At 39.6% G+C, this 24,307-nt stretch overlaps 1 long non-coding RNA gene across 1 annotated transcript in view; it reads left to right on the forward strand.

Annotated features, from left to right (window-relative positions):
- Positions 1 to 14,121, forward strand: part of LOC110287460 (uncharacterized) — a 48,373-nt gene extending 34,252 nt beyond the window's left edge. Inside the window, exon 6 of the long non-coding RNA XR_003835718.2 lies at positions 4,309 to 14,121. This is a non-coding gene — a long non-coding RNA (uncharacterized LOC110287460). The remainder of the gene's footprint in view (positions 1 to 4,308) is intronic.
- Positions 14,122 to 24,307: the final 10,186 nt, after the last annotated feature.

Below are 24,307 nucleotides of genomic sequence, written 5' to 3' on the forward strand. Positions count from 1 at the left end.
GACTGTCATTTTTAACAGTAGAAAGAACATGGTCTTATTCTGTTTCTGTAGCTTTGCTCATGCTGTGCCCAAAACTTGGAATGCCATTTCATTCTCCTCTGATTCAACGTAAATCCCATCCATTCTTCAGGGTAATATTCAGTTTCAGCTTCCATCATGAAGCCTTTCTTGGTCGTTCCAAAACATGATGCTCTTTCCAAACACATGGAATTGATCATACGCATAATAACATTTACCCCACTCATTATGAAAATCCTTTTAAAGAAATTTCCCATGTGTGGAATACCTACTATGTGCCAAATTCTATAGTGAACACAAAAATTGAATGGAGTCTTAAAATGTATACATGGACAGAGCTAATTATTTGGGCTTAAAACAAAGCCACATTAATGGATTAGCATGAATGCTTTAACTGGCTTCTATCAATAGGTACACATTTATGAGAAGCATGGACAGTTTTGATCTGACATGAAAGAGAGACATATTTGTAAGAGAGTTTGAAAAAAAAGCTAGAGAGGCTTGAAGATTTCCTAAGGCTAAAGATTTCAATAACAAGAAAGAGAATCTAGAAGGGGAAATAATTTTATGTAGAAAAAGGTAAGAGAGATGTCTGATATTTGTTCTCAAACAGAATGAGCTTGTAGGTCACCATTCTCATCCTCATAACCAGAAAAAATAAAAAAATCAATTCTTCTTACATGTACCAGAGAACTGAAGTCCCAGAGAAAGTACATTCCATTAGTTGGACAGATGGGCAGATACAGATGACCTTGGCTCATAAGAACAGAAATCTAGGAGGAAAACATCACCATTAGAGCCAGTTGTGGGATAGGAAAACAAACTTTAGTTGATGAATTGCTAGAGGCTCAGAATAGACAAGCATGAGAATTAAAAACTCCAACAGAGACAATTTTATTTGTATGAGTTTTATCCACAGGATCTGTTCGAGGTTATGCAGTCAAGATAGGGGGGCGGGGATTCCTTTTTCTTTCTCAAGGAGTGAGCAAGAGTAACCATTTGTAAATATACTCAAAGCATTCTACTAAATGCCTATAGTTCAGGGAAACTGTTCTGTCGGAGCCTGACTGAGTGAGGTTTTATGAGTGCCCAGCTGACTTTGGAAAAGATAAATACTCAACTCCAATCCCCTTTATCCTTCCTGTATCATCTAAACAGGGGGGTGGGGGAAATCAACCTGAGGAGCACTTATGAAGGGGACACAGGCTTATGAAAAGATTGATTACATGTTATAGGACTGCAGCATACTTCCCACTGCATCACCAAGAATTCTAAGCAACAAGAGACAATTGAGAAATATCTAGAGAACTGTGGGGGTAATTTATCACCAATAGACCTTTCTTACAAGAGGTGTTGAATAATGTTCTCCAGAAATAGACAAAATAATGTAGATAAGAAATGTGGATCTCTGCGAAGAAAGGAAGACTATTACAGAGTGAGTATATAGAGGTAAAATTTTTCATTTTTTTATTTTCTCAAATATATGTTTCTTATTTATTCTTTCCCCATACACTTAAACAAAACAAAATTTCATTCTTATTCTCATTTTTCTACTAGGTGAACAGCAATATTATAATTGGTGATTATCTTATAGCTAGGCAAAATGAATGACATCAGTATTATAAGGAATGAGAGGAATAATTTTGGAATCTTGTTATAAGATGTTTGTAATACTTGTTAAGTAGTGCAGTGTTAATTGAAAATGGAGTCTGATCAGTTGGGAATATATGTTATAACATTAGTTGCAAACACTAAAATATAAGGCTGTAATTTATCTAATGTAAACCCATGGTTTTATCTCCAGCAGTAAGGAAAAAGTATAGCTTACATACCAAGAAAAAATGAAATGGAATCAAATGATATACTGAAGGTAGAAATGGAGTAGAAGACTAAATAGAGTCTAAAATGGAGAAGCGACTAAGCAAGGAAACACATAAAATAGAGAAATAGTAGGAAATATGGTAGACACTACTCCAACTTTACCAGTGGTGGTTTCAACATCAATAGATCTAATTACTCCCAATTAAAAGTCATCTGGGGCTGGAGAGATGCTCAGTTGTTAAGATACATGTGCTACACTTGAATAAGACCTAGATTCAGTTCTTCACTCCAATATTAGTCAGCTTATAACTACCTGTAACTGCACTTCTAGGAGTAATCAACCCCTCTGTGCTACACAGGCTTCTGTACTTGTGTGCACATATCCACACAAATACATATAATTAAAAATAGTAAAAGTAAATCTTTAAAAATGAGATTGTTATTGTAGTTTAAAAAAAATAACAAGATTCAAAAGTAGGTAATTCTGTTACTGTATTTCAAGATTTTCCTAAAGTTTATTAGTTCTTGACAGATACGGTAGGCAGAAAATCAGCAAGAATATAGTAGAAACAAACAAGGCCACCAATAACTAGATCTAGCTGACATCTTATAGTACATCAACAACAGAGAACATTTCCTTTTATAGATCTCAAAGAATACCACATAGTTCACTTTCAGGATATAAAAGGAAACATATTAAGTTTTAGAGAAAAGAAACCATACAGTGTATGCTCTTAGACAGTAATATGATTAAAATAGAAATGGACAACAAAATGATAGGTTAAAAATATCCACAAATACTTAGACCATAAAGAACAAAATTCTAAATAACATGTAGGCCAAATAGGTTTTTAGAGGAAATAAAAATACTTTTCATTAGATGAAAATGTAACTTATATCAGGCCTTGTGGGATTCAGCCAATGCTGAATTCATAGGCAAATTTATAGTACTAAATACTAAATATTATTTAAAAAGTTTTTAAATCTATTGTTTAAGTTTCTTCCATAGGAGACTATTTTGAAGAGTAAATGATACCCAAAGAAATAAAAATATATAGATAATAAAAATGTTAAAAATGAATGAAATAAAAACTGCAAATAAATGTAGAAAAATAAATGAAATTGAATGGTATTTCCTGGAAAAGATGAATAAAATTGATAATCATCCATCCAGGTCAGATAACAAAGAAAAATGGTACATCTATACAATGGAATATTATCCAGCAACAAAGAATAATGAAATCACATAATTCTTAGGAAAATGGATAGAACTGGCAATCATCATATTAAGTATAATAATCCAAGTTTATAAAGACAAATATCAAATTTTCTCTGAGATACAAAGTGTAGATTTTAAAACAAAGACAGAAAGTAGAAAGGGAACTACTTGAGAAGAGAAAGAAGACTGGCAGGAGATGGGGGATGGTTGGAAATGAGAGGACAACAGAGGATGAATAGGAAGGATTCAATTATGTTATTGATATGTATAAAGATGTTATAATGAATATTACTTTGTGCAATTAATATATACTCATAGAAAGTTCACATAAAAATATGAAAGAAAAGGCACAAATGACTGAAATCTGAAATTAAGAAAGGGGCCAAGCTATGGGTTTCATTGTAGTAAGAAAATACTGTAACCACAAATATTATAACCTCAATGAAATGGACCATTCCCCAAAAGACAATCTACCAAACCCATTAATATCTAGCCTAACTAAAAATTTAATTCAAAAGGACAATCTTTCAAAACTCAAAGGGGATTATTTTTATAGCCTTCTATCTACTCAGAAAATTAATTTGATAATTATCTTCCAAAAGGTATTAAACCAAAGTGAACTTGCCAGTGAATTTTACCAAAATTCCTCATAGAAGAACCTATACCAATTCTATACAGTCCACCTAAGAAAGAAACCAAAATCAGAAAGCTGAGTCCTAATTCTTTCAATAAGACAATATTAGGCATATTAGAAAGAATGCAGGACCATTACTTAACAGTGTTGAGTTCTGGTCTTGACCTCAGCTACTTAAGGCACATCACTAAACCTATTTCAGCTTCAGTCCTTATTGGTAAAGTTCAGGTAATAAGCTAGAGGTACACACCTATGATTCAAGTACTCAGAAGGTGGAGGGAGGAGGTCAGAATTTCAAGGTCAATGGGCTACATGTTACCCTGTCTCCAAAAAAGTTTATTTGACAAAACTGCTATGGATTGGATTGTGCCCTCCTCCAAATTGATAGTTTGATGCCCTAACCTTGATGTGACTGTATTTGGAAATAGAGGTTTTAGGAAGGTAACTAAGGTTAAATGAGATCATATTAGTGGAACCCTAATTTACTAGAACTGCAATCTTTATAAGAAGAGAAGAGACATCAGATCTCTCTCTCCCTCTTTCCCTTTCCCTCTCTCCCTCCCCCTCTCCTCTCTATCCCTCTTTCTCCTCCCCTCCTCTCTCTGCATGAATACAGATGAAAGTCCATTTGAGGACAGAGTGAGAAGACGATGGTTATCCACAAGCCAGAAAAAGAAGCCTCACCAGAAATCCTGATACCCTGAGTTTGGGTTTTCAGCTCCTACAACTGGCAGACAATGAATATCTTCTTTACAGTCTATGATATCTTGTTTGGTAGACCAAGGAGACTAATCTATTACTTAATATTGGGAACATTACTTAGAAGCAAATGATCTTCGAAAATGGTAAAGTTATTTATGTTTGCTATTTTCATTCTTCCTTTCCTCTGTTGAGCCATTTAAAACAATGATACTGGCACTCATTTCTCTTTAACCTTCAGTATTTGATTTCTAACACTATGGCTAAGGTCTGACAAACACTGTCTTGATAATACACTACAGAGCATTAGAGACAATCCCAGATTTCCATCCAAAGAGAGTATTCTAAGCTTGTGTCGTGGCAATGGAGCACTCTGACCTGTGAAGCATCATTGTTTGAAGGCTTTATTTGTGATCCTCTTTAGATCAGAGTTTGGAAGTGAGTTACAGACTAGATCATATCTCCTCATTCTCTCCATTTGATCTTTCTTCCCTCATTAATTCCAAAGTATGCAAGCTATATGCTTTTTAGTGTTTTTCCCCCTTCACAGCCATTGTCTAGGCACCAAAAACAGGGATGGAAAGAGACAGGTTTAATCCAAAGCACCAGTTTCCATTACCTTAAGCTTCCTCAATGATTTTTCTGATGAGATGAAATTTCTTATACTTGGTCTCAGGCCCAAGGTATATGCAATACGTCAATGAAATTGATTGCGACACATTGAAGTGAGTGCCCGGGAACTATGAATTCCTTAAGTATTAAAAAAAAAAAAAAGGACTCAGAACTTCTTGTATAGGCACTGAATACAGAGTTTTCACTTGCTAGAAAGATCTACCCTGATGTTGAAAGTGTTTTGTTCTGTGACAAAAGTGTAAATTCCACAAGCTTCATGTGAAATCCTTCACATTATGGTGCTGCCTTCCCTCTCCATTCTAATCTCCTGTTGTTCTGTCTACTTCAGTTGACTTCCATATTTGTTTCTTTACAGTGGAGTTGTTGACCACATAGTAGTCCTTGGGGCTAGAAAGACAACTCTATCCACAGGCCCTTCTTCCACACAGGCCAGAATGCTTGGGCTCACAGGGGAACCTTCCAAAATGTCTCATGTGGCTAATGGCACTATAGAAGCTTGTTTCTCATAGAGAAGTCCCACATGAGGAATTCCATTTGTGATAGCCTCATAGAAGGGATAAGGACCAGGGAACAGCCTTTTGCCATGTACAGTATTAAGTCTTGTTTTTTAGCTCTCTTGTGTTGGGTTTGTGCAATTACCTTTATGGAGCATACACAGGTAATAATACAACTTTTCTACTTCAACATAGGGAAGAGTTTAGCAAACTCACATTGAGATACAAGCAACAATGAATTTTCTCTCAGCAGTGAATATTTGTTCCTGAGGAAGATGTTTGGTTTCCATTTTAAGAAGTCCAGAAAGCTATGGAAAGTGCTGACAGTCCAGAACACACACATTCAAAGGTCTCACCTTTCATCATCTGGGAATAATAGGTGCTCAAGTTCTACCTATTTTCCTTGATGTCCCAAGGAAGATCCTTGCTGCAACAGAGATGTGGATGTCCTGGCTGAGACAAGAGAAATGTGTTGAAGAATGTGGGCCAAGGGCTGCTGCATATCAAGGGGATGTGAGATCATGGCTAGTTTGACTTTGGCTCTTTAGTACTGTGCCCTATTGATAGTTGGGCCTGGGCCTCCAGGGGTCTCCAAAGCAAAGGATAGGGATGAGATACATGATGAAGGGGAAGAAAAGCTGCTTCCCAAAGGGATGCTTGTTGTTTGGAGATGGGATGTTTGTTAAGGTCAAGATAAGATCCCCAGAATCAAGGCCTAGATCTGCCCTTGACTTCATGTATGACCTTGGGTAAGCCATTTCTAGGTTTTGAATCTCAGTTTCTTTACATCTTTAAAAAATGGGTTGGAGGCCAGATCTGGTGGTTCATACCCTTAATCGTAACACTCAGTAGGCAGAGGCAGGTGTCAGTTGAGGCTAGTCTATATAGTGAGTTTTCAGGTCCGGAATACATAGTGAGACCTTGTCTCAAAAAAAAAAAAAAATCAAGAATGGTTTGAGGCTGGGAATGTAACCCAGTTGGTAGACTTCTTACCTAAATTGCACAAAGCTCTAGGTCCAAACCCCAGTGCTATATAAACAAGGCATGGTGGTAATATGCTTGTCTGTAATCCTAGATCTTGGGCAAGAAAATCAGAGGTTCAAGGTCATCATCAGCTACATTTTAAGTTTTGGGACATCCCGGGATATATAAGATACTATCTTAAAAACAAAGAAAAAGTTCAGTTTATCTTTGAGGTACCCTCTCACACTGACCTTCAGTACTTTTGGACCCTCAAGTTGTCTAAGGAAGGAGCAAATGGCAAGATTATTATATTTAGACTGGAAGTTATAGAGTATGAAAAGACTAAAAGAAAAAAAAAACATTTAAAGTACAAAACCACAAAGTATATAATGTTATTGGCATTCTACTCTGTGTATTTTGTCCTATTGTTCCTGGGGAACAATTGAAATGTCTTGGGAAACACAATTTTCATTGTTTCAGTTATATCTCCTAAATTGCTCATTCAACTAGCGAGGGCATCACCAAGTTTTTTTTTTTTTTTTTTTAAACAGGAACCAGTGTCAAATTTTTGTTTAAGGAAATATGGTCACCATAACTCTGTAGCACTCGCCTTATCTTCTTTCTAGGTTGTTCTCATATGTGACAAGTTTTCTGTCTATGTAATAAATGTTCAAGGAAATGGAAACTGATTAATATAATCTGTTGGGATCATTTATTATTCCTATCTGACATGTGTTTGGGAATATAAAAGAGTCATTCTTCTAGATAGGTATTACATGTATTGTGATTGCGATGGATGAAGAACCCAGTAGGTTCTTTTGCTATAACATTCTGGAGGTAGAGGGCAGAAGAAACTGGGCAGCAGGAGAAATTAGCAGTGGAAGCAGGAAGGCAGGAATTTCAAATATCCATTGTTTGCTGTAGCCTCTGCTGATAGTGAGTGGGGGACCAGCAGGTTTGGACTTAAGTAAAGGAACAGGCAAGCTGTGTCTGCCTGAACATTTGTGTCTAGCCCTGACCTCTCTCCCAGGTCAGACAATAATTTTAAAATGTGTATTCTAATGCTCAATCTGGCATCTGAAACATATTTTCTTCTCCTAAGACCTGTTCTTTTCCTGAATTCACTGTTCATGTTACTGGCATTCCTATTTTCCTCTTATCAATCACTACAAATGATAAAAATGGCATTTACATTTTTTTCTCTGTTGCCCTGATAAATCCAGTGGGTTGCTAACTCATGATACCAATCCTTCACCCATATTGCACTACTTTAATTTTTATTAGGCCTTCATGACTTCTCATTGCAAACGCTGTGATTAACCCTTACCTGGTTTGTTTTCTCCAAACTTTATCTACCCTAGTTAATCAAAACACAGAATCCCATGTAACCACTAGCATTCTTTTCTCCCAGTTGCTAGGCTAAGTGTATGGAGAGATGATGTTAGTTTTCAGCAGTACATATGCATCTTACTTTAAAAGAAGGGAAGAAGGGGTTGTTTTTCAAGAATATTTGGAGGCAATTTCAGGAGCCCATACTGGCTTAAGGAAATACTGTACCTCTGAACTTGAGTGTTCAAGCAGGTCTGACACCTGAGTTCTCCCATGCCCATGGCAGACTTGTATTCTTCATTTCTTTCTGTGAACACTTAGAAATGCTAAGTGCTTTCTTTTGTTTTTTTTTTACCCCAGAGCCTCATCTGATCTTTCTCACAGATGTTGGGGATTCAGGGATTCCCCATAGGTTTTAGTGTCTTCTCCCTCATTACTGGCCTTGGACTTTTCCCATAGCTGTGTTTCCATCACTCACATGGACTTGGCCACGTGGCAGCTTTGCGGATGGGCTCTTCAGCCATCTTCCACAAACCCAGGCCAAGAGGTGACATTCAATCTATCCTCAGTGTGTACCTCCATCCTGCCAAAGTTGTAAAACTGTCTGGGATTATAGTCCCTACCAGTTATGTGCACGAGGAGGCATTGATCAATTCCCTCATGATCTCATGGCACAGCAGGTAGAGCTCATGTGGTTTGCAGCAGGAAAGCCAGCTGTAGCAACTAGCCTAGTGCTTGCTTCAGGCTCAGAGCTCCTGAAACCCTCGAGTCAAGGCTTGGGAAGTTCAGTAGGTATTTTGGAACCCATCCCAAACACAATTAAATATGTAGGCAAAAGGGGAAAGAATACTTAGAATACAAATGATCTAGCTTAATGAGGGTTATGGGGTGACCTACCAACTGGTGTTCCCATCCCAGTCACTACAGCTCTGCCATCTTCTCAGTGAGCCTGCTGGAGTCAGGCTTGTCTGTGTCCAGGGGCAGCTCTAGTGGGCTTGCCCAGTATCCCAGGCATGTGCAACACTTCCACCTAACTCAAACCACATGCAGAAGATCATGTCATACTTGGCGCATAACCAATTGAGAAAGGCATCAGAGGGTGTCCAGACTTCAGCTTGTTTGAACAAATGTTCAAAAAAACATTTCTGAAGGGATATTCCAGAAAAACATACCCGCTCAAGGTCTTAAAACAGATGTTAGGGCTCTAGGAATGGGTTGCTTTGCAGCTACTATTATCAAATACAATAAGGCAGGACCAAATCACTTTAAGGTTTGAAAGAGGGTGTATGTTTAACTTTCTTTTACATCTTTATTGTCGGCCATGGGAGGATGTGTCAGAGGGCAGAACATAATACCAAGAGGCAACATGCTATTGTGATTCACTCTCTGGCACAAAAGTAAGGCAGGCAAAGGCTTTGACCCCTGACTGGCTTTGTGTGTTAACCTATCATAGTTTCACTTTGTTAAACTACAAAACTAATAGCAACAGGGCTAACTCTATTGTTTTGTCAAGAGAACTAAAAATTGCATTTAAAGAGAGTGTATACCATGTATTGAGCACTCAGCAAGTATAGCACCGCTATCAACTCTATCACCAGCAGAGCTTTAATGTTTATTATTACTACTACTTTTATACTATTAGCACTGCTGCCACTGCTGTCACTAGGACAGGAAACAGGATCTATTGCCAAGTTAGATGGGGAGCTGGAGAGGGCCTCAGCTTTATTTTTCTAGCTTATAGAGAAGGTAAGCATGCTGAGAAAGAAGATCACAGGATTATAATTCTGGATTGAAAGGAAAAGAATGAGAACAGTACAGAGTTCTTGTAGTTTATTTTCCTCATCTCAGACCAAAGCTCTACTATCCTTCATTAGTTTGCTGTATAACCTAGTTCAAATCACTTTAGATAATGGATCACTGGATCCTCTTGAAAGTAAAACCCCGTGGCACTTGTTTGCCGGCAAGTTGAACTGTATAAGAGGGTAGTCTGTGACTGGAATGTGTATGAGCAACTGGTCCAAAATAGGCAAGGCAATAACTTTTAATGCTTATCAGCGAACCAGCTCACAATCCAGGTATATGCTATAGCCACCACCAGTATCTTTTTTTAGCTACTGGCCAACAGTGATATCCTGGGCTCATTCCTAGGAGGGAAACTTTCTATATAACCATCAACTTTGTCGTGGTATCTATTTTATTATGTTGGAGATATGACCCCAGGAACTTGTATATGCTAGGCAAGTACTCTATTACTGAACAACATCCCAAGATATATCTGTAATAACTCTTTAGTGAACTTTATCCATCTATCCATACATCCATCATCACCTCCCCTACAACGATCCATTTACCATTCAACAGATATTGTTGAGCAATGACAATATCCAAAACATGGCTATAGGTGCTAGGAATAAGGCAGTGAACTGATGTCATGAAGCTTACAGTCTAGCTGCCTCTTCTAGACAAACACAGTGTATCATGAAAGTTCACTGGAAAAGTTTAGTCTAGATTTTTGAAACAACTGTTAGCCAGTACTTTTCAAAAACTGGACACGACTTTAGGGTGCTTGGGTGGAGAATGAAAGACTGTCTCGCATCCAGCCTAAGTAAAGGTTCTCGGGGTGGCCTGGGACAGGGCTTTAGTAACAATGTAGCTGGATTTTTTATTTCTTTGATGAATCTGGTTGAATCAAATTGTGTAGTTACTATGCTGTATAGCTAAGTTTTAAGATGTGATAAGAAAACAATGTGATTTTGTTACTGTCTCACTCATAAACTGGCTCAGAAGGCAGTTAGTTCTCAAAGCAGCATTTCAAAACTATTCTGAACAATGGCAACATCAGAACATGTTTTCAGGGGGACTGTTTCAGACAGTTCAGTTCATATCTTGAGTGTACAGATCCTAATCTATTTAAAAATAAAAATAGCTAGTAGGCAATTTGTTCAAAAACAGTGCAAAGAAAGAAATGTAGACTTACATATTTTAATTCATTTTTGAAATACTTATGCATTATATGTTTGGATTTGTGATTGCTGTAAAACTAATTCACTTTAAAAATAATGAAAGGAATTTTCCTTGGCACTTTTCTTCAGTCAGTTCATGCATCATCTTCTGCATGTGAGTCTTCAAAGTGAACAGCCCAGCTACTTAGCCATTGTCTACGTTTTATGTAAAAGTCAATCTTCCCATTACATGGCAGGCCTGCAGAAATGCTGCCTTCTGATTTGAAGCCAGTGTATGATCAAATTTAAGTTAACTGGTTATTTCTCTTGCAGCGGAATGTTAAATCAGGAATTGTAAACAATTCCTAGGCAATGTGTATAATGTTGGTAAGTCATTCCTAGAAATTGTTCACAATGCCTGTAACATATATTCAGCTAGCAAGATTCCTGAAATACATAGGAAGCCTTCAAGAAGCTAACTGTACATTCCTAGAACATCTCTGGATCATGCCATTTGTTTTTGTAATCAATTCTACTTATTTATCTGTTAATGTGTCTAGGTGTTAATAATTCTGATAATAGCACTACTACTTGATCTTCATAGTTCCCAAGGGTTTCTGCGTTATTTGATAGTACTTTGGTGATGCAGGGTTTTAGACATGCTAATTTTAAGAGGCATTAGAAATAAAAGATCAATAATTAGAAGCAAAGGCAATTGTACTTCTCAGGTGAGCCAAAGCCCTGTCTAAACTTTCTTACTCCTTTACAAAAGCTTTAACTAAAGCTTCATTGCCTTTCTCCCAGCTCACTTCCAAACAAATTTTGATATTCTAATTCCATAAGTCATGGGAAAGAAACAATAAGATCTATCAACCTTACTCTGTCATGATTTTTTTACCTTACCCTGTTCACTTTTATGTTAATGGGACTTGATGTTTACATAATGTCATTATTTAATATGTATGTGTACTTGATTACTATTTATAGTTATCTATTTTCATTTACTATTTTGAAATGATATGCCTACTGGTTTATATCAGCATAGCTGTGGGTTGTATCTTTTCTTAAATCAATTTAGAAATGAAAACAAAATGTTGAATGAGTTTTGAATGAGTTTTGGCCTTGAGTGTTATGATCATATCAAGCCACTGGTTGGGTTTCTTTGCATGTAGACAGTTAAGTGGATTCCCTTGACTTCTATTTGACTAGTGGAAATGGACCATCCTGGCAGCCCACTCAGATGAAGCCAGGAAATGAGCTGGCTGTGCGGGCTTTGGATCAAGAAATATCAAAAGTATGGACAAAGTCTTTTGACAATTGATTTCAGCATCTGTACTGGTATACATTGGCTAATATAGTAATATACAGCTGAGCAATATTTTAAATGGTCCTTCAGTTTGGTAAGATGATGGCACTCAACCCCAGTCTCATCCCTACTGTATTCAGACATGACCCATTTCCCAAGGCCCAACGCAATTCTGTCTGTCAAAGTCCATCTAGTTGTTTTGGTCCTGTCTGGTATATCTTCTTCTAATGCCTCTAGTCACTTAAGGCCATTTTGTCTTTCAAACTGAATTGCAATGATATATGTACTGTGTAATTTTCAAGAATGCCTTACACTTATGGTGACCATATTTTCTAACCAAAAATTAGAACATATCTTCTGAAAATTTAGGTAGGCTATTTGAAATTAGCTGTCCTTGGGAAAACATATGCTTATTCACTTCAGTGTCTCCTACCCATTGAATAGTCAGCATTGGGTATGACAATAGGAAGATAAAGACTGTAGATAACATTCACTAAGTTGCAAGTAAAAGGAATGGATGTTTTTGGAGTGTCTTGTATAGGCAGGCATAGTTTAAGTGCTTTGTTACTGTGCCTTAGGAATAACATATTGGTCCAGAAAATAAAAATAATACAAGAAATGAAGAGGGACAACAAAAATACCCATAGTGGGAGACATAGTGGAAGGATTGTATCATACAATGCAGCAGGTAAGGGAAGTCTAAAAAGAGGGGGCCTTGTCAGAAAGACAAATACAGAAGTTCTTTGCTATATTTCTTAAAGGTATGATTAGACAGATTTTTCGACATCTCTGTGTACTGCTGATCTTTTTACCTTTACTCCTCAGATTCTGCCAATGCTGGGATTATAGGAGATGCTCCACCCCCACAAGCACAAGTGTGGGTTCAACAGCTTAGAGTAGAATATAAACACTGGCTCACTACTGAACATTATGTTATTGTTCAGGCAACCCAACTTTACATTTTGAAGGTTTTGTGTTTCATCTTGAACTCAGAATGAAAGACCTGGGCCTTCATCTTCACAGTCTTTGATGTTTCATAGGGAATCTCTCCAGTCATGCTGCTATACACTTTGAACCATACATGAGGTTTGATATGTAGAACAAGCATTTTGGAATTATGCAAAAATATATGAGGCAGAAATTTAGCTCCCAAATACAAAGCTGTTTCTTGGGCTGTCTGGCATGCAAAAAAGTGATGGAACTTTCTTTTATATCTTTAGGCATTTTTTTCCTACTTGCCACACCTCTGTCCTTAATTTGAACCTTCAAATATACCTTGCTTATGCCATAATGACAGGGACTGCATTCTTCTGCCTTTAGTTTCCCTATACATCTTTGCCATGAGCTTTAGATTTCTTTCCTTCTGATCCTGTTCAAAACCATGGAACAATATACTGTTATTCCTTTTCTCCCTGAAAATGAAAAGGTAGCTCTGCCAGAAGACGCCAAAAAGATGGGAATGTTAACTTTGGGATGTGGATAGATTACTTGCAGGATCAGTAAGGATAAGCATGTTAAAGTAGACACTCCAAGGCTCTTTACCAGAGGCTCATCCCTTCTGGTGTGTCCTTAGGAGGATGAGTCATGAGAAATTACTGTAGCATGATTGAGTATTACTGAACTCCTAATCAAAGTCCAGCTGGGAAGACCAGCTGAAGGGAACTGGCCCATGCTAGCATCCAAGAAAGCTGTGGATTTGGCAGGGTGAAGAACTTCTTGGTTATGGGGGAATGAATCAGGGTTAACAAAATGTTATGCATGGTTTTACCAAAAGGCTAGCACTGTATATATGGCAAGCCTGTTGTCTTCTAGTGCTGTCTGACTGGTAGGTAAGACAAAGCAAGATCAATACCTGAAGCTTTTGAGATGCATGGCTAAGATCTGTTGTGATTTCTCTTGTAAAATATAGCCAATGAATTAGATTCTCTCTGCAATTATTTCAAGATATTACTTGGGGATAAGACAAAAGTTAGAGTATGTTCTTCATGTATCATTTTCTTCTTGGAACAGCCATATATCCTATGTTCATGTTGTACACCCTCTTCTATTTTCCAACATTTACCCTACTCCCCTGACAGAAAGCAGGTCTGAAAGATTTGTTCTTGCAGAATAACATCCTTCTCAGAAGACTTATCACAGAAGCCACTGGTCAGGTAGGCTGCCTCTGTCCTATTTGCTGGCAGAATTGCTAAAGTTTCCAGTATTATTACCCACTGGAGACTGGGCAGGACTGGGAAGCAGCTGTCCCTAGCAGAAGTCTGCATTAGGAAACACTTTGCTTGGAAGTTAAGGTGAGAAATCATCAGGCAAGGAAAGTGTATGTTCTTAAGATCCAAAACAACTATAAAGTCACTTTTCCCAAAAGGTACATTGCATTATTTCTTGGACTGTGGTATTATGGGGGTGACAGTGGGAGTGGGGGTGGAGCTATGAGTAACGGTTTTGGAACATAAAGCCCTACAGTTTTTCCATTTTCTGTCTAGCTGAGATGGAATTAAAGAGACAAAAATAAATTTAAAACTACCTCAAGAAGCTCCCCCCCCCAGAACATTTTCAGTTCTGTGACCTTGGGAAAGAATCTAATAAGAGTCCAAGTTTAATCACTTCCTGTGAAAACTCTGGCTTTCCCAGTCTCCTACAATGTGATGAGTTTTGTAAACTTGAAGGGAAATAGAGAACACTCACCAGTGTTCCACTTTCTTTCCTACCACTTAACTTACTCCTGTTGTTCACTTTAAATAGCGACATCTTGGGAACATGGCTGATGGTCATAAAAAAAATGTAGATGCCACAGAAAGAAGTGATCTTGAGTTGGGGTTGGAAGAGAACATAATAGAACACATGTGATTTATAAAAGCAGAATAGGGGACTATGTCAGGGAAAGGAAGAGAACCAGCCAGAGGGGGAGGGAACAATGGGTAGGACAGTGGGGGAGGGGAACAAATAAGAAGAAAGAATAATGATACATAAACTAATGCAAGAGTGAAGGCCATTACTTTATATGCTAAGTTAAAAATTTTAACTAAATGGGACTGACCTAGGACCTCTGCACATTTGTTACAGTTGTGGAGTTTGATTTTCTTTGTAGAACTCCTGACAGTGGGAGCAGGGGTTGTCTCTGACTCTGTTCCCTGCCTTTGGGACCCTTTCTCCCTACTGGGTTGCCTTTCTGGCCTTAGTAGAAGAGAAGGTGCCTAATCTTACCACAACTTGATATGCCATGGCTAGTTGAAATCCACTGAGGCTAGTCCTTTTCCGAAAAGAAATTCAGTAGGGCTAGATCTGGGGGAAGGGGAAGGAAAGGACTTGGAGGAAAGACAGGAGGGGAAACTGGTCAGGATGCGAAATAAATAAAATTAAAAGAAAATAAAAAGAATATTTCCAATAAATAAATAACAATTCCTGAAGCTGAAAAACAAAACAAAAAAATTAATTAAGAAACAATGTAAATATATTGACAGTTGTTTGGGAGCTCAAATGTTAGCTCTTACAATACTTACAATATCTGTGATCATGGATAATGTACTGGCTATTTTTGTGTCAACTTGACACAGCTGGAGTTATCACAGAGAAAGGTGCTTCAGTTGAGGAAATGCCTCCATGAGATCCAACTGTAAGGCATTTTCTCAATTAGTGATCAAGGGGGAAAGGCCCCTTGTGGGTGGGACCATCCCTGGGCTGGTAGTCTTGGGTTCTATAAGAGAGTAGGCTGAGCAAGCCAGGGGAGGCAAGCCAGTAAAGAACATCCCTCCATGGCCTCTGTATCAGCTCCTGCTCCCTGACCTGTCTGAGTTCCAGTCCTGACTTCCTTTGGTGATGAACAGCAGCATGGAAGTGTAAGCCGAATAAACCCTTTCCTCCCCAACTTGCTTCTTGGTCATGATGTTGTGCAGGAATAGAAACCCTGACTAAGACAGATAATCTATTTAATTTTCTTATAGCTCAATCTCCTTGATTGTAGAGATAAGACCTAACTTTTGAAGTTATTCGGTTGATTAAAAAATATGTCTTGTTTCTTTATAGATAGACATAGAAATAAAATCAATGTTTGAATGTTCTTCTCTTATTAGGTGTGGGGGAGAGGAAATTAATAAATGTGGTTTCTTGCAGCCCCTTTCAAGTGAACAATTCTGGGTCTTTTTTTTTTTAAAAAAAAAAAAAAAGAAGAATCAGGTTGGGACTGACAAGATGGCTCAGCTGGGTAACAGTGCTTTATACTAACTAAGCCTGATTACCTGAGTTCAATCCTTAAGATCCATAATGTAGAAGGAAAGAACCAACTGCTACATGATGTCCTTTGATCTTCACAAACTGTCTCCTCCCACAAATAAGTAAGTAAAATGTAATGACTATTTAAATTAGAAAAATTCAGGTATTGCTTCTAGATATTAAAAGAATTATTCAAGGCTGAGTATATATAACTCTGTACTACAACACTTGTCTGGTATTCACAAGGCCAAAGCCCTCAGCAACCACCCAACACACACACACACACACACACACACACACACACACTGAACTCATTCATATACATGCATGCATGCAAAAGAAATGGGGAAATATGCCGGGCGTGGTGGCACACACCTTTAATCCCAGCACTCAGGAGGCAGAGGCAGGTGGATTTCTGAGTTCGAGGCCAGCCTGGTCTACAAAGTGAGTTCCAGGACAGCCAGGGCTATTCAGAGAAACCCTGTCTCAAAAAAAAAAAAAAAAAAAAGAAAAGAAAAGAAAAGAAAAGAAAAGAAAAGAAAAGAAAAGAAAAGAAAAGAAAAGAAATGGGGAAATAGAAAAGGAAAGAATTATTCGTTGGTGAGTTCCCTTGAGTACCTAAAATAGTTCTGCACCTAGTCTAGGCTCTATGACAGCACATTTTCATTGTGTGTTTCTTGAAATGAACAAAGAATGAACTACAGAACTTCATATACTATAGATTCTATAAGTTACAATATATTTAAAAACCTCTTGAGGCTAAGTATATTCTTATAATAGCAAGGGAAAAATGGCATGCCACATACTGTGTGGTAAAAACAGGGGGAACTCAACTAGAAGAAAAGACTGAGTTTCTATTTCAGCTTTGCTCTGCACCACTAGTTATAGGCCACTCATAGGTCCTCATTAGTTTATTCAGTAAAATTGAGCTAATGATAACCTTCAACACTTATTTCTACAACAGTGACACCTTGTTCTTATTGGTAGTCTAGATAACTCATTAACTCATTTTTATAGACTGAGTTATCAGGCCAGTTACAGTCTTTAAAGTATCTGTAAGGTCATTATAGGTAGCACAGGTCCTTTTAATCCAGACCAGTAGCATTCTTAATCACCAGGCTCAGAATAAGTGAATTAAATTGTAGCTGTCACATTCAGACAGGATTCTGTGATAAAATAACGTGATCAAAAGCTACTCTGGAGAGAGAGGGTTTACTTACAGTTCCAGCTTCATCATTTGAAGGAAGTCAGGCAGCCAGCCTCATCACATCCACAGTTAAGTGGAGAGTAATTTAGCAAGGCTTTGTCTCAAGATATAATTTTAAAATGGTTGGAGTTACCATTCAGTGGTAGAGCGCTTGCCTAGTGTATGCAAAGACCTGCACCTTCCTGGATTTGATTCCCCCCACCCCCCCAGCACAAAAGCTTCCCCAGTTGTAAATCCTTGACTCCATATAGGAAAGACGCTTTCAGAACACAGTAGAGGAAATCAGTAACCTGAGAAAAATGAAAGGGTTAATGGTTCAAGCAAATCCAAGACACCAAGTAAGGGCGACTTTATTCTGTAGTAGAGTTCAGTAAGTTATTTTCTTGGATTTGGTGGTATTCCCCTTAGACTCACTGAGTGGGAACTTTTCTTTGAAGATGCTGGGTGGGAGAAGCCTGGCCCATGAAAACACAGTGGTAGCTCAACCCTCAGAGGATGAGGCAGGCTTGTCCCATGTAATTGTGCTCTACAGCCTGTGGAGAGAGTACTATCACCACTATTCTCTCATTTGTATGACTTGTTCTTACACATGTCTTTTTTATTATTTTGAGATGGTGTTTCACACTATAGATCAATATAGATGTCCCAGAACTTAATATGTAAACCAGGCTAGCCTTGAATTTGTAGTCTTCCACCTGCCTCTGCCTCATAGGTGCTGGGATTAAAGATGTGCTTCATCAAACTTAGCTTGCCCATTTTTTTAAAGGCTGGTGCATATTTGCAGTTCTATAGCTATGTACTTCCATCTTAGAATTTATAGTTTTTATTCATTTTGCATGGTCTCTGTTCCCTTTAATCTAACCTAGCAGTATTTCTATTGATATAACACATAGTTTCTTAATCAAGAAATAGAGCTCCATTTATCTGTAGGTATAAGGATAAATATTGAGACTACAAATGGATAATTACATTCGCTTAGGGAAAATGGCAATAGTAGATTCTCCTCTAAGGTCTATAACATCACAAGCCATGATTAGCTGTCTAGGCTAAAAGTACCAGGCAGAAATTCCTTCCTATTAAGGAAACCTTATGTCCAATTAGAGAGCTGCTGGCTACCTCCAAGATAAAGTGTCACTATTGCACAACTGGAGAGAGCTTCCTGGGCCAGTCATTGTTTTGATTCTTAGGCTTTACATCTAGATAGGACTATTGTTTATGTTTCTCCCTTGGAAATTTGCTAGCTCCTCTAGATACTATGAAGGCTCGTCTTCAGGGAAGAGGCTTCCAGGTCAGTTCTGGCTCATTTTTCCAAGTTGTGTGTCCAAAGTGTCTAATGTCTTCTACAATAGAATCTTACCTTCAGCCTATGGAAGAGAACCACGGGAAGGCAATGACAATAACCTAAATTGTTGTGGAAGTCTCTTGGATGCCTATTAACCAACAAGTCAAAGGAAGGTTTCCCATGTCCTGCATTGTTTTGTTTTGTTTTTCTATTAGGTAGCCTACAGCTCTTGTGGGGAACACTGTACTATGTGTCACTTACTATCATTAAAATATATGTATACCTCAAATATGCATATACATATGTGTGTGATATGAAATTTTAAGGAAGCTTACAAAATAACATGCTTCCTTATGACATTTTGAAATTCCTGGGAGTATGGAAAAGGTGCAGGTGAGTGGGGGTCTAAGTAATTTACCAGGATGGATTTATATACAGACTGAGACTCTAGCTAGGCTTAGGAGAATGGGGTCAGCATAGGCAGGCTGGGATCTTAGGGAATTCATAAGCTGAACTGGTTCATAAGCTATAGAACCTGAGCCGAGAACACTGGATGTATGGGGTTGGCATGGTATACAGGGAACTGGAGAAATTCTCCAGTTTGTTGGGACACAGAATAAGGGACCCAAGCTAGCTAAGAAGAGTGGAGAACACATGGGCATTTGGAGAATCCAGGGCACTTGTCTTATTGTGCCACTTCACAAGCTGTGTGACCCCAGCTAGAACTGGGAGTGTCAGTATCACTTATTACGCTGGGCTGTTCCATAGAGATAGAACTGGGAAATAACTAAGGGCATGAGCATATGAGGACTGGGAAGCATGCAGGGACCCAGGAAACCCAACAAGCCATATTGGTACACAGATTTTGTGACCACAGCTAGACTCAAGAATGAGGGGACATAAATGGAGAGGGAAAGTCTGGATTACTCATTAGGCAGAGTTGGGATATTTGCTATGGGAATTCAGTTAGGCCTGTATTACATGAGCTCATCAGGATCTTTGTAGCACTAACATGCCTGAATTTAGGAGCAAGGCAAGTGGCTGCACCTATGCATTGAAGGATGTAGACATAGGAACTGAGGATCTAGATGACTCACTAAGCTTGGCCATAGAACAGTCTGCTGGACATAGATAGGACTTCTGGGAGTATGAAGATGACAAGTGTATGAAAATGATGAGGAACATTCACACACACACACACACACACACACACACACACGCAGCAGGATAAGCTGGTGAGCAGGCTGTAGGACCCTCAGCTAGGTATGACTCTATGGTGATTGTGTAAGCACTTAAGAATCTATGTCACTCACTTTGAGCAGGTGCATATGCTGCATGACCCTAAGTAGGCTGAAAAGTTTAGGGATAGTGTGCGTGAGTGAAATTCTAGGGATAAATACAAGGCTGTGTTGATAAGCATGAAGCTTGTCAGAAAGGATGGAAACAGACAGGGTGTGTGGAATCATTAGCACTCACCAGGAAGTGATGTTACATTGCATAGGTTTTAAGACTCGAGATAAGTGTGGAATATGGGCACCATGCTGCCAGGCTGGAAATTGGGTTGGTTCCTAAGAAAGGCAAATGTACAGGCTACAGGTAATTAATGAAGTCAGCAAATGTGGGTCCTGGTGAGATCATAGCCAATTCTGGGAAGAGGGCACACAAAGGACCCTTCAGGATATCAGAGCTGTATGGACTGATGTAGCTATCAAATATAACTTAGGGCCATGCCTGTGCTCAAGGCCTGGAAATGTCTGTGTTAGTTTCACTAGATTGGTCTACAACACAGATTTTCAGCAAGAGTGTGAATTGCAAATTTAGGGGTAGATATGTAAGGGATTGTAGCTCTCCCTCTGCTAGCTTAGTATGCAGGATGTATAAATGTATCTAAACATGAGAGTAGAGTACCAACAAGGTCTTGGTGTGGGCCTGATTGAGGGAACAATGTGACTAGGCCACTAAAAAGGGTTGAGCTCTGTAAACATTTACAGAGCACGTGGATTATGGCAGTCATTCTAAAAGTGTGGCCCAGATGAATTGTCTGAAAACACAGACTCTGTTACATGGCAATTCAGAACAGGAAGAAAATTAGTCATGAAGTAGAAAAAAAGATAATATTATGATTGGAGGTCACCACAAGTTGAAGAAACATATCATTCAGGACTGTTGAGGCATTGGGAATGTTGTGATCTGCTGCCTTATGGTGATAGAATATGTAGGGTGGCTTGGCTGATGTAAGGCTCAAGGTCCCAGGAAGCCCTTTGTCCTGGGTGTGTTCTAACAATGGTGGTAGGTATTTACCTGTGTCACTGACTGAGCTTTGGTGTTGCATGGGCTCTTGGACTGTAGGCAGGCCTTTATGGGGAACACATGGGTGAGTGGAAGGCACAGTCTACCTACTTCCAAGGCTGGTCTGACAGAGAACAATGGGATCCCATTTCATTATGGGATGATTAAAACTGGGTAAAGTACAGAGTTATAAGAACCTCAAATGACTGGCCAGGAGCACAAAACTGAGCAACACCAGCAAGTCCAGGGGACAATGGACAAAGTCAAGGAGAGTAGATCGGGGTCACTAGACCCCATCTGATCCTGGGTAGTGAGGACTGCATGAACATGAACAGATGTGGGACTCATATAGATGAGGAACTGCCCAGCTCTGACCTTGGCAATCTGCTGCAAATGTGTGTCCTAGGCACACAGAATCTGTATCCTCAGTTCAGTCATGCATTGTGAAGACAGGGCTAGGCATGTGGAGAACTGGACTACTCCCTGACGGGTCTTGTGCACAAAGGGTGCAAATTCTTCTCTACCTGGCTGTCTGTGAATATAATCCTGTAAAGGCAGGTCTGTCTTCTTCACACTGCACAGTTTGAACACAGGCTGTGGACTCCCACACCCTGCCTGTACAGTTGAGTGTCTGGGGTACTCACCTTGCTGGGCTGTTGCACATGGCACCCTACCCAAGCTAGGTCTAAGCCTGTAGAACACTGTAGGTGTATCATCTCCTGGACACTGACAAGGCCTTGCTGGTTTGTAGGCTGTGTGACCCCAGATAACTTGGGATACGCAGACGGCAGGTGTTGTGGGAACTTAGGGAGCCTGTGCCATGGGATATTGTATGGCCATCTTGACTGGAGAAAGGCCTCTAATTATGAAACCCTGCTGGTGGAAAGAGGTAGAGGTGATTCTCCTTGAGAGAATATTATGCAATCTTTAAGACACCAGCAAGGTCTAGCAGTATGGGGCCTCATGAGTCCCAAGATGTTTGTCCCTCTTTGGCCTATGGTGCTCTAAAGACTAAATTGTCAAGGCCTTGATGTGGGCCTGGTAGAGGGAACCAAGGGATTAGACCACTTAACCTCTTGAGTACTGTGAAAAACCACAAAGTTTATGGATTATGTCAGTGGTTCTCAAACTGTGGGTCTTAAGCCAGAAATGATTATTTGAAACCACAGATTCCTTTCCAGGACTATTCAGAATCATAGTCGTGCAGTAGCAATGGAAATAATTTTATAGTTGCAGGTCATCAAAATATTAGGATTTATATCATAGAGGTTTGAGGTATTGCAAATTTTAAACCACTTTCTTAAGGTTTTAGAGAATGCACAGTAGAAAGAAGTGGGTCAAGATCTAGGCTTGGCAGAGGTAAGGCTCAATGCCACAGGAAGCCCTCTGTGCTGAGTGTGTTGCAACAATGATGGTAGGTATTTACATGTGTAACTTAAGTTTAGGTGTTGCATGGGCTCCTGGACCCTAGGCAAGCCTTTCTAGAGTATAGAAATCCCATGGGTGAGTGGAAGGTACAGGCAACCTCCCAGGCTGGTCTGACCTGGAGCAATGGGATCCCATTTCATTCTGTGATGATTAAAATTGGGTAAAAATACATAGTTAGAAGAACCTCAAATGACTGGCCAGGAGCACAAAAGTGAGCAACACCAGCAAGTCCAGAGGACAATGGACAAAGTCAAGAGGGTGAATCAGGGTCTCCGAACCCCATCTGATCCTGGATGGTGAGGACTGTAAGATCATGTAGGGGTGTGGGACTCAAAGCTGGCTGGTCTGATGCAGATGAGGGACCACTTCAACTAGGCATCTAACCTTGGTGATCTGCTGCAACTGTGTGTCCTAGGCACACAGAATCTGTACCCTCAGCTTGGTCATGCATTGTGAAGACAGGGCTAGGCATGTGGGGAACTGGAGTGCTTCCTCATGGGTCTCATGCACAAGGAGTGCAAATCTATCTAGACCTGGCTGCCTGTGAAAACAATCCTGTAAAGGTATGCTTGTAGTTTTCACATTGCCAGGGTTGAGTGTAGGCTGCTGACTCCCCCTCTGCCTAGGGTTATGGGACTGTGTCTGCAGTTGATGATCTGGGGTACTCATCTTGCTGGGATGTTGCACATGGTATCCTATTCCAGCTAAGTCTAAGCATGTGGTACAGTGTAGTGGTGTCATGTGCTGGACACTGACAAGGTCTTGCTGGTATGTAGGATGCATCGTCCCAGCAACTTTTAGACAGACAGATACCAGGTGGATTGCAATCTAACACAGACTGGGCCATGCATGGGACATTGCATGGCCATCTCTACCCAAATAGGGCCTCAAATGTGGGAAGCAGAGCATTCAGGGTAGGGGTGATTCTTCCTGATAGACTATTATGCAGCCATCAAGACACCAGCACAGTCTAGCAGCATGTGGCCTCATAAGTCCCATAGTGTTCTTTATCCTTCTCTGATCTGTGAGCTGTCCAGACTACATTGACTGGGCCTTGGTGTGGGCCTGGTGGAGGGAACTATGGCACACAACTGGTTGACTGCTGGGAAAATCCACAGAGCCCATAGATTATGGCAGTGGTTCTCAAACTGTAGTGTGTGTTTCTGAAAACACATACTGTTTTCCATGACAATTCATAACAGTAGCTAAATTGTAGTCATGAAGTAGCAACAGGAATAATGTTACTGTTGCAGGTCACCACAGTGTTAGGAATTGTATTGTATAGGGTGGAGGCACTGAGACTGTAGAGAATGGATGTCTTAGGCTGATAGAGAATGTAGGGTAGAGAAAGCTGGGGCAAGCTCTAGGCTTGGCAGATCTAAGGTTCTATGCCCCCCAAAAGCCTATGTATTGGTGAGTGGATACAATTTTGTTGGATAGGTCCTGTGTCACTCACTATGCTTTGGAGTTTCACAGGCTAGTCAGGCCTTCATAGAATATGGGAATCACATGAGTGAATGAAAGTCTGGCCTGTGCCCTAGGGTAGATAACCTTGAGCAGTGGGACCCCAGTTGATTCTGGGATGATTCAAAATGGGTGAAATGCAGAGACATAAGTGTGTCAACTGACTGGCCAAGAGCAGAAACTGAGCAACACCAATTAAGTCCAGAGAGCAACAGACAGAGCCAAGGAGGGAGAATTGGGGTCACTCCATATTTTGGGTGAGGGATGTAGTTGTATCGGATCCTGGGTAATAGGGTCTGCATGAGCCTGAAAGCAAGTGAGACTCAAAGTTGGCTGGCCTGTTGCATATGTGGGACTCCAGCTATGCCTC

The sequence above is a fragment of the Mus caroli genome, unplaced genomic scaffold (genome assembly GCF_978045245.1).
Source record: "Mus caroli unplaced genomic scaffold, Mus_caroli_1 scaffold_5, whole genome shotgun sequence".
Classification (NCBI taxonomy): domain Eukaryota; kingdom Metazoa; phylum Chordata; class Mammalia; order Rodentia; family Muridae; genus Mus; species Mus caroli.